Source organism: Capra hircus, assembly GCF_001704415.2.
Source record: "Capra hircus breed San Clemente chromosome X unlocalized genomic scaffold, ASM170441v1, whole genome shotgun sequence".
In the NCBI taxonomy this organism is placed as follows: Eukaryota; Metazoa; Chordata; class Mammalia; order Artiodactyla; family Bovidae; genus Capra; species Capra hircus.
Window position 1 is genome coordinate 8,505,185 of NW_017189516.1, and position 8,207 is coordinate 8,513,391.

The window sequence follows — 8,207 nt, forward strand, 5'->3', positions numbered from 1 at the left end:
GAGTCAGTTCTTCACATCAGGTGGCCAAAGTATTGAAGTTTCAGTTTCAGCATCAGTCTTTTCAATGAATATTCAGGGTTGATTTCCTTTAGGATTGACTGGTTTGGTCTCCTTTAACTCCAAGGGACTCTCAAGAGTCTTCTCCAACACCACTTCAAAAGCATTAATTCTTCGCCACTCAGCTTTCTTTATAGTCCAACTCTCACATCCATCAGTCACTTCAGTTCAGTTGCTCAGTCGTGTACGACTCTTTGTGACCCCATGGAGTGCAGCACACCAGGATTCCCTGTCCATCGCCACTTTCCAGAGCTTGATCAAACTCATGTCCATTGAGTCAGTGATGCCATCCAATCATCTTATCCTCTTCTCCTGCCCCTTCAACCCCCACTTCTCCTCCTGCCTTCAGTTTTTCCCAGCATCAGGGTCTTTTCTGATGAGTCAGTTCTTCACATCAGGTATCCAAATTATTGGAGTTTCAGCTTCAGCATCAGGCCTTCCAATGAATATTCAGGACTGATTTCCTTTAGGATAGACTGGTTTGATCTCCTTTCAGTCCAAGGGACTCTCAAGAGTTTTCTGCAACACCACAGTTCAAAAGCATCAATTCTTCACCAATCAGCTTTCTTTATGGTCCAACTCTCACATCCATACATAACTGCTGGAAAAACCATAGCTTTGACTAGACAGACTTTTGTTGGCAGAGTAATGTCTCTGCTTTTATTATGCTGTCTAGGTTGGTCATAGCTTTTCTTCCGAGGAGCAAGCATCTTTTAATTTCATGGCTGCAGTCACCATCTGCAGTGATTTTGGAGGCCCCCAAAATAAAGCCTGTCACTGTTTCCATTGCTTCCCCATCTATTTGCCATGAAGTGATGGGACCAGATGCTGTGATCTTAGTTTTCTGAATGTTGAGTTTTAAGCCTACTTTTTCACTCTCCTTTTTCATTTTCATCAAAAGGCTCTTAGTCCCTCTTTACTTTCTGCCATCTGCATATCTGAGGTTATCAATATTCCTCCCAGCAATCTTGATTCCAGCTTGAGCTACATCCTGTTCAGCATTTCGTACGATCTACTCTGCATACAAATTAAATAAGCAGGGTGACAATATACAGCCTTAATCTACTCTTCTCCCAACTTGGAACCAGTCTGTTGTTCCATGTACAGTTCTAACTGTTGTTTCTTGACCTGCATGAAGATTTTTCAGGAGGCGGGTAAGGTGGTCTGGTATTCCCATCTCTTTATGAATTTTCTAGTTTGTCGTGATCCTCACAGTCAAAGGCTTTAGTGTAATCAATGAAGCATAAGTAGATGTTTTTCTGGAATCCTCTTGCTTTTTCTATGATCCAATGCATGTTGGTAATTTGATCTTTGGTTCCTCTGCCTTTTCTAAAACCAGCTTGAACATCTGGAAGTTCACGGTTCAAGTACTGTTGAAGTCTAGCTTGGATAATTTTGAGGATTAGCTTGGTGGCATGTGAAATTCGTACAATTATGCAGTAGTTTGAATGTTCTTTGACATTGCCTTTTTTGGGGATTGGAGTGAAAACTGACCTTTTCCAGTCCTATGGCCACTGCTGAGTTTTCCAAATTTGCTAGCATATTGAGTGCAGCACTTTCACAGCATCATCCTTTAGGATTTGAAATAGCTCACCTGGAATTCCATCACCTCAACTAGGTTTATTCCTAGTTCCTAAGTCCCACTTGACTTCACATTCCAGGATGTCTGGCTCTAGGTGAGTGATCACACCATCGTGGTTATCTGGGTCATGAAGATCTTTTTTGTATAGTTCTTCTGTGCAGTCTTGCCACCTCTTCTTAATATCTTCTGCTTCTGAAAAAAAAAAAAATCTTCTGCTTCTGTTAGGTCCATACCATTTCTGTGGTATGTACATATGTGGTATATACATATGATGAGTTATATACATATGATGAAATATTAGTCAGCCTTAAAAGTGAATGAAATTCTGATGCATGCTGCATCATGGATAAACCTTGACTGTATTATGCTAAGTGAAATAATCCAGACTTAAAAGGACAAAAAATATATGATTTCACTTATGTACCAAGAAGAATTAAATTCATAAATTTGGAAAGTACAATAATTGTTACCAGGACCTGAGGTAAGGGGAAATGGAGAGTTATTCTTTAATTGGTACAGAGTTTCAGTTTGGGAATATAAAACAAAGTAGGCTTTAACAATAAAAATTTATGAGAGTCTAAAAAGCCATTATATATTGATAAAATGGTCAATTTATTGAGAAGATTTAACAATGATAAACATATATATATACCAAATAACAAAGTCCAAAAAACACATAGCAAACACTTACAGACTTAAATGAAGAAATAGACTCTTCTACAAAAGTAGTTGAAGAATACAATAACTCACTCAATAATGAATAGGACAGCTGATAAATTATAAAGATAGAGTTTTTTAACAACACTATAAACCAACTAGACCTAAAAATGTATACAGAACATTCTTCCCGACAACACCAGAATATGTTCTTTCCAAGTGTAGATGAAACATTCCCCAGGATAGACATGTTAGACCACAAAACAAGTCTTATACACTGAAAAAGCTTGAAATCATTCAAAATATCTCCTCTATCCACAATAGCATGAAATTAGAAATCAATAACAAATAAAATTTGAAATTCACAACTCTGTGGAAATTAAGATCACATTCTTAAATAATCAAGGGTTCAAAGAAGAAATTAGAAAATACTTTCATGAATGCAAAAATAGAAAAATTTATGAGATTTAGTTAAAGTAATGATCAGGGGAAATTTTATAGCTATGAATGCCTATGTTAACCAATACAATATTGTAAAGTAATTAACCTCCAATTAAAATAAATAAATTTATATTAAAGAAAAGAAAAAACAACAAAAATTTTTTAAAAAGAAGTCAAAAAAAATGAAGAAAGTTCTCAAATTCATTGCTTGATTTTAAGGAACTAGAAAAAGAAGAGAAAAGTAAATCCAAAGATAGCAGAAGCTAGGTAATAATAAAGGTTAGAGATAAATGAAAGAGAGAATGGAGAAAATCAATAGACATTAAAGTTTTTTTTTTTCAAAAACTCAATAAAATTGACAAAATATTAGCTAGACTGATTATGAAAAATGAAAGCATACTCAAATTACTAAAAAATCAGAAATGAAAGTGAGGTCATTAGTACTGACATTACAAAAACTGAAAGATTTATAAGGAAATACTATGAACAATTATACACCAACAAAATAGATAACTTAGATGAAATAGATTCCTAGAAACACAGACTATACACCCTGACTCAAGAAGACATAGAATATCTGAACAGTCCTATAATAATAAAGAGATAGAATTTGTAATAAAAACCTCCAAACAAAGAAAAGTCCAGGACTTTTCCAGATGACTTCACTAGTGAATTCTACCGAACATTTAAAGCAGAATAACACCAATCCTTTTCAAATCCTTCCAAAAAGAGAAGAGGAAGGAACATTTTGGAAATCATCCTATGAGGCTAGCATTATTCTGATACCAAAGCCAGATAAAAGTGTTATAAGAAACAAAAATGACAGATCAATATCCCATATGATTATAGTTTCAAAAATCCTCAGTAAAATAATCCAGTATGGTATTAAAATGATTATATCTATGACCAAGTAGGAAATATTCCAGAAACGCAAGAGTGGTTCAACACACACAAAAAAGCTAACATAATTTATATTAAGATAATTAAAGGGAAAAGCACATGATTATCTCAATTGATGCAGAAAAGCTATTTGTCAAAGTACAACACCCTTTAACACTAAAAGCACTGAGTAAAAATTTCCTCCTAGTTGCTTTTCTTTTTCAGATATTTTCTGCGTCTTTTTACATGTATATATTTCCCTAAGAAATCAGATTGTCTACTTAAAAATTAACAATCAAATAAAAAACCATGTAGGTCTGTTGGGATTCTGTTAAATTTATAAATTAGGTGAAATTAACATCTTTATAAACTACTAGCTTTCAAAAAAATATCATTAAGTATTTCATACATATAGCATATTTTTAGCATGTATAGGCAATGGCACCCCACTCCAGTACTCTTGCCTGGGAAATCCCATGGACGGAGGAGCCTCATGGGCTACAGTCCATGGGGTCACTGGGAGTCAGACATGACTGAGCGACTTCACTTTCACTTTTCACTTTCATGCATTGGAGAAGGAAATGGCAACCCACTCCAGTGTTCTTGCCTGGAGAATCCCAGGGACAGAGGAGCCTGGTGGGCTTCTGTCTATGGGGTCGCACAGAGTCAGACACGACTGACGTGACGTAGCAGCAGCAGCTTAAGTAATAATGACAAATCAATATTTACTCACTACTAGAGACACAATTAGAGATATTACTTTTTCTATTATTTATTTTTAATTGTGGTTAGAATACATATAACATAATATTTACTATCTTAACCACTTTCCCCAGCTATATTGAGGTTGCTGTTTAGTTGTTAAGTCATGTCTGACACTTTTGCAACCCCATAAACTACAGCTGGCAGGCTCCTCTGTCCCAGGCAAGAATACTGGAGTGTGTTGCCATTCATTTCTCCATTTATTGAGGTATAATAGACAAATAAAATTATATATATTCAAAATGTACAAATTGATAATTTATACACATTGTAAAACAGTCACCACAATCAAGCTAATCATCTCACAGTTACCTTTGTGTGTGTGTAAGAATGCTTAAGATCTACTCTCTCAACAAATTTAAAGTATACAATACAGTAGTATTAAGCTATGGTTACCATTCTGTACATTAGATCCTCAGGACTTAGCCATCTTATAACTGAATATTTGTACCCTTTGTTCAACATCTTTCCATATCCCCTACCCCCAAGTCCTTGGTAACAGCTATTCTACTCTCTATTTCTATTAGCTCAGCTTTTCTTATCTTTTTTTAGATTTTGCATATAGGTGATACCATTCAGTATTTGTCTTTCCCTATCTAGCTTTTTTCACTTAGCATAATGCCTTCCAGGTTCATCTTTGTTGATGTAAACAGCAGGATTCCCTTCATGACTGAATAATATTCCATTATACCACTAATATACCATTTTGTGGTATATAGATACTGTAACCTTTAGGTTGTTTCCATAAATTGGCTATTGTGAATAATGCTGCAATGGACAGGGGGCTGCAGGAAGCTCTTTGAGATCCTGCTTTTATTTTCCTTGGATGTATATCCAGAATTGGGGTTGCTGGATCATATAGTAGTTCTACTTTTAATTTTTTAAGAAACTCCACAGTGTGTCTATAAAGGCTGTACCAATTTACATTTCCACCATTGTACAAGGGTTCCATTCTCTCAGCAATACTTGTTATCTTTTGTCTTTTCCATATTAGACTCTCTAACAGATGTGAGGTGATATATCATTGTGGTATTTGCATCTCCCTGATAACCTCAGATATGCAGATGACACCATCCTTACGGCAGAAAGCAAAGAGGAACTGAACAGCCTCTTGATGAAACTGAAACAGGAAAGTGAAAAGGCTGGCTTAAAACTCAACATTCAAAAAAATAAGATCATGGCATCTGGTCCCATTGAGTTGAGTTCACTCACTCAGTCATGTCCTACTCTTCGTGATCCCATGAACTGCAGCACGCCAGGCCTCCCTGTCCATCACCAACTCCCGAAGTCCATCTAAACCCATGTCCACTGAGTCGGTGATGCCATCCAACCATCTCATTCTCTGTCGTCCCCTTCTCCTCCTGTCCTCAATCTTTCCCAGCATCAGGGTGCTTTCAAATGAGTCAGCTCGTCGCATCAGGTGGCCAAAGTATTGGAGTTTCAGCTTCAACATCAGTCTTCCAATGAACACCCAGGACTGATCTCCTTTAGGATGGACTGGTTGGATCACCTTGCAGTCCAAGGGACTCTCAAGAGTCTTCTCCAGCACCACGGTTCAAAAGCATTAATTCTTCAGTGCTCTGGTCCCATTATGTCATGGCAAATAGATGGGGAAACAGTGACAGACTTTATTTTGGGGGGCTCCAAAAATCACTGCAGATGCTGACTGCAGCCATGAAATGAAAAGATGGTTGGTCCTTGGAAGAAAAGCTATGACCAACTTAGCATATTAAAAAGCAGAGACATTACTTTGCTGACAAAGGTCTGTCTAGTCAAAACTATGGTTTTTCCAGTAGTCATATATGGATGTGAGAATTGGACCATAAAGAAAGCTGATTGACGAAGAACTGATGCTTTTGAACTGTGGTGTTGGAGAACACTCTTGAGAGTCCCTTGGACTGCAAGATCAAACCAGTCAGTCCTAAAGGAAATCAGTCCTGAATATTCATTGGAAGGACTGATGCTGAAGCTGAAACTCCAATACTTTGGCCATCTGATGCAAAGAGCTGATTCATTTGAAAAGACCCTGATGCTGGGAAAGATTGAAGGTGGGAGAAGGGGATGACAGAGAATGAGATGGTTGGATGGCATCACTGACTTGTTGGACATGAGTTTGAGAAAGTTCCGGGAGTTGGTGATGGACAGGGAAGCCTGGCAAGGTGCAGTCCATGGGGTTGCAAAGAACTGAACACGACTGAGCCACTGAACTGAACTGACTGATGATTAGTGATGTTGAACACCTTTTCATATACTTGTTAGCCATTTGAATGTCTTCTTTGGAAAAATGTCTATTCAAGTCCTTTGCCCATTTTTAATCAGGTTATTCTTTTTGCTACTGAATTAATTCTGTAAGTTCCCTGTATATTTTTTATTAACCCTTTATCAGACATACAGTTTACAAATATTGTCTCCCATTTTGTAGATTGGCTTTTCATACTGTGGAGTCACACAATATTTGCTCCTACATGTCTGGCTTATTTACTGAGCATAATGTCTTTAAGGTTCATTAATATTATAGTATGTATCAGAATTTCTGTCCTTTTTATGGCTGAATAACCATTCATAGCATGTTTATAACAATTTTGATTATCCATTCATCTGTCAATGGACACTATGGTTGCTTCTGTCTCTTGGCTGACGTGAATAACTCTGCTATGAATTATATATGCTATATACCAATGTGTCTTCAGGATTATCAGTTCAGTCAGTTCAATCGCTCAGTTGCGTCTGACTCTTTGCAATCCCATGAACCGCAGCATGCCAGGCCTCCCTGCCCATCACCAACTCCCAGAGTTTACTCAGACTTATGTCCATTGAGTTGGTGATGCCATCCAACCATCTTATCCTCTGTCATCCCCTTCACCTCTTGCCCTCAATCTTTCCTAGCATCAGGGTCTTTTCCAATGAGTAAGCTCTTCATATCAGGTGGCCAAAGTATTGGAGTTTCAGCTTCAACATCAGTCCTCCCAATGAACACCCAGGACTGATCTCCTTTAGGATGGACTGGTTGGATCTCCTTGCAGTCCAAGGGACTCTCAAGTGTCTTCTCCAACACCACAGTTCAAAAGCATCAATTCTTCGATGCTCAGCTTTCTTTATAGTCCAACTCTCACATCCATACATGACCACTGGAAAAACCATAGCCTTGACTAGAAGGACCTTAGTTGGCAAAGTAATGTCTCTGCTTTTGAATATGCTATCTAGGTTGGTCATAACTTTCCTTCCAAGGAGTAAGCGTCTTTTAATTTTATGGCTGCAGTCACCAGCTGCAGTGATTTTGGAGCCCCCCCAAAATAAAGTCTGACACTGTTTCCACTGTTTCCCCATCTGTTTGCCATGAAGTGATAGGACCAGATGCCATGATCTTCGTTTTCTGAATGTTGAGCTTTAAGCCAACTTTTTCACTCTCCTCTTTCACTTTCATCAAGAGGCTCTTTAATTCTTCCTCACTTTCTGCCATAAGGGTGGTGTTATCTGCATATTTGAGGTTATTGATATTTCTCCCGGCAATCTTGATTCCAGCCTGTGCTTCTTCCAGCCCAGAGTTTCTCATGATGTACTCTGCATATAAACAGGGTGACAATATGCAGACTTGACATACTCCTTTTACTGTTTGGTACCAGTCTGTTGTTCCATGTCCAGTTCTAACTGTCGCTTCCTTACCTGCATACAGGTTTTTCAAGAGGCAGGTCAGGTTGGCTGGTATCCCCATCTCTCAGAATTTTCCAGAGTTTATTGTGATCCACACAGTTAAAGGCTTTTGCATAGTCAATAAAGCAGAAATAGATGTTTTTCTGGAACTCTCTTGCTTTTTCCATGATCCAGCAGA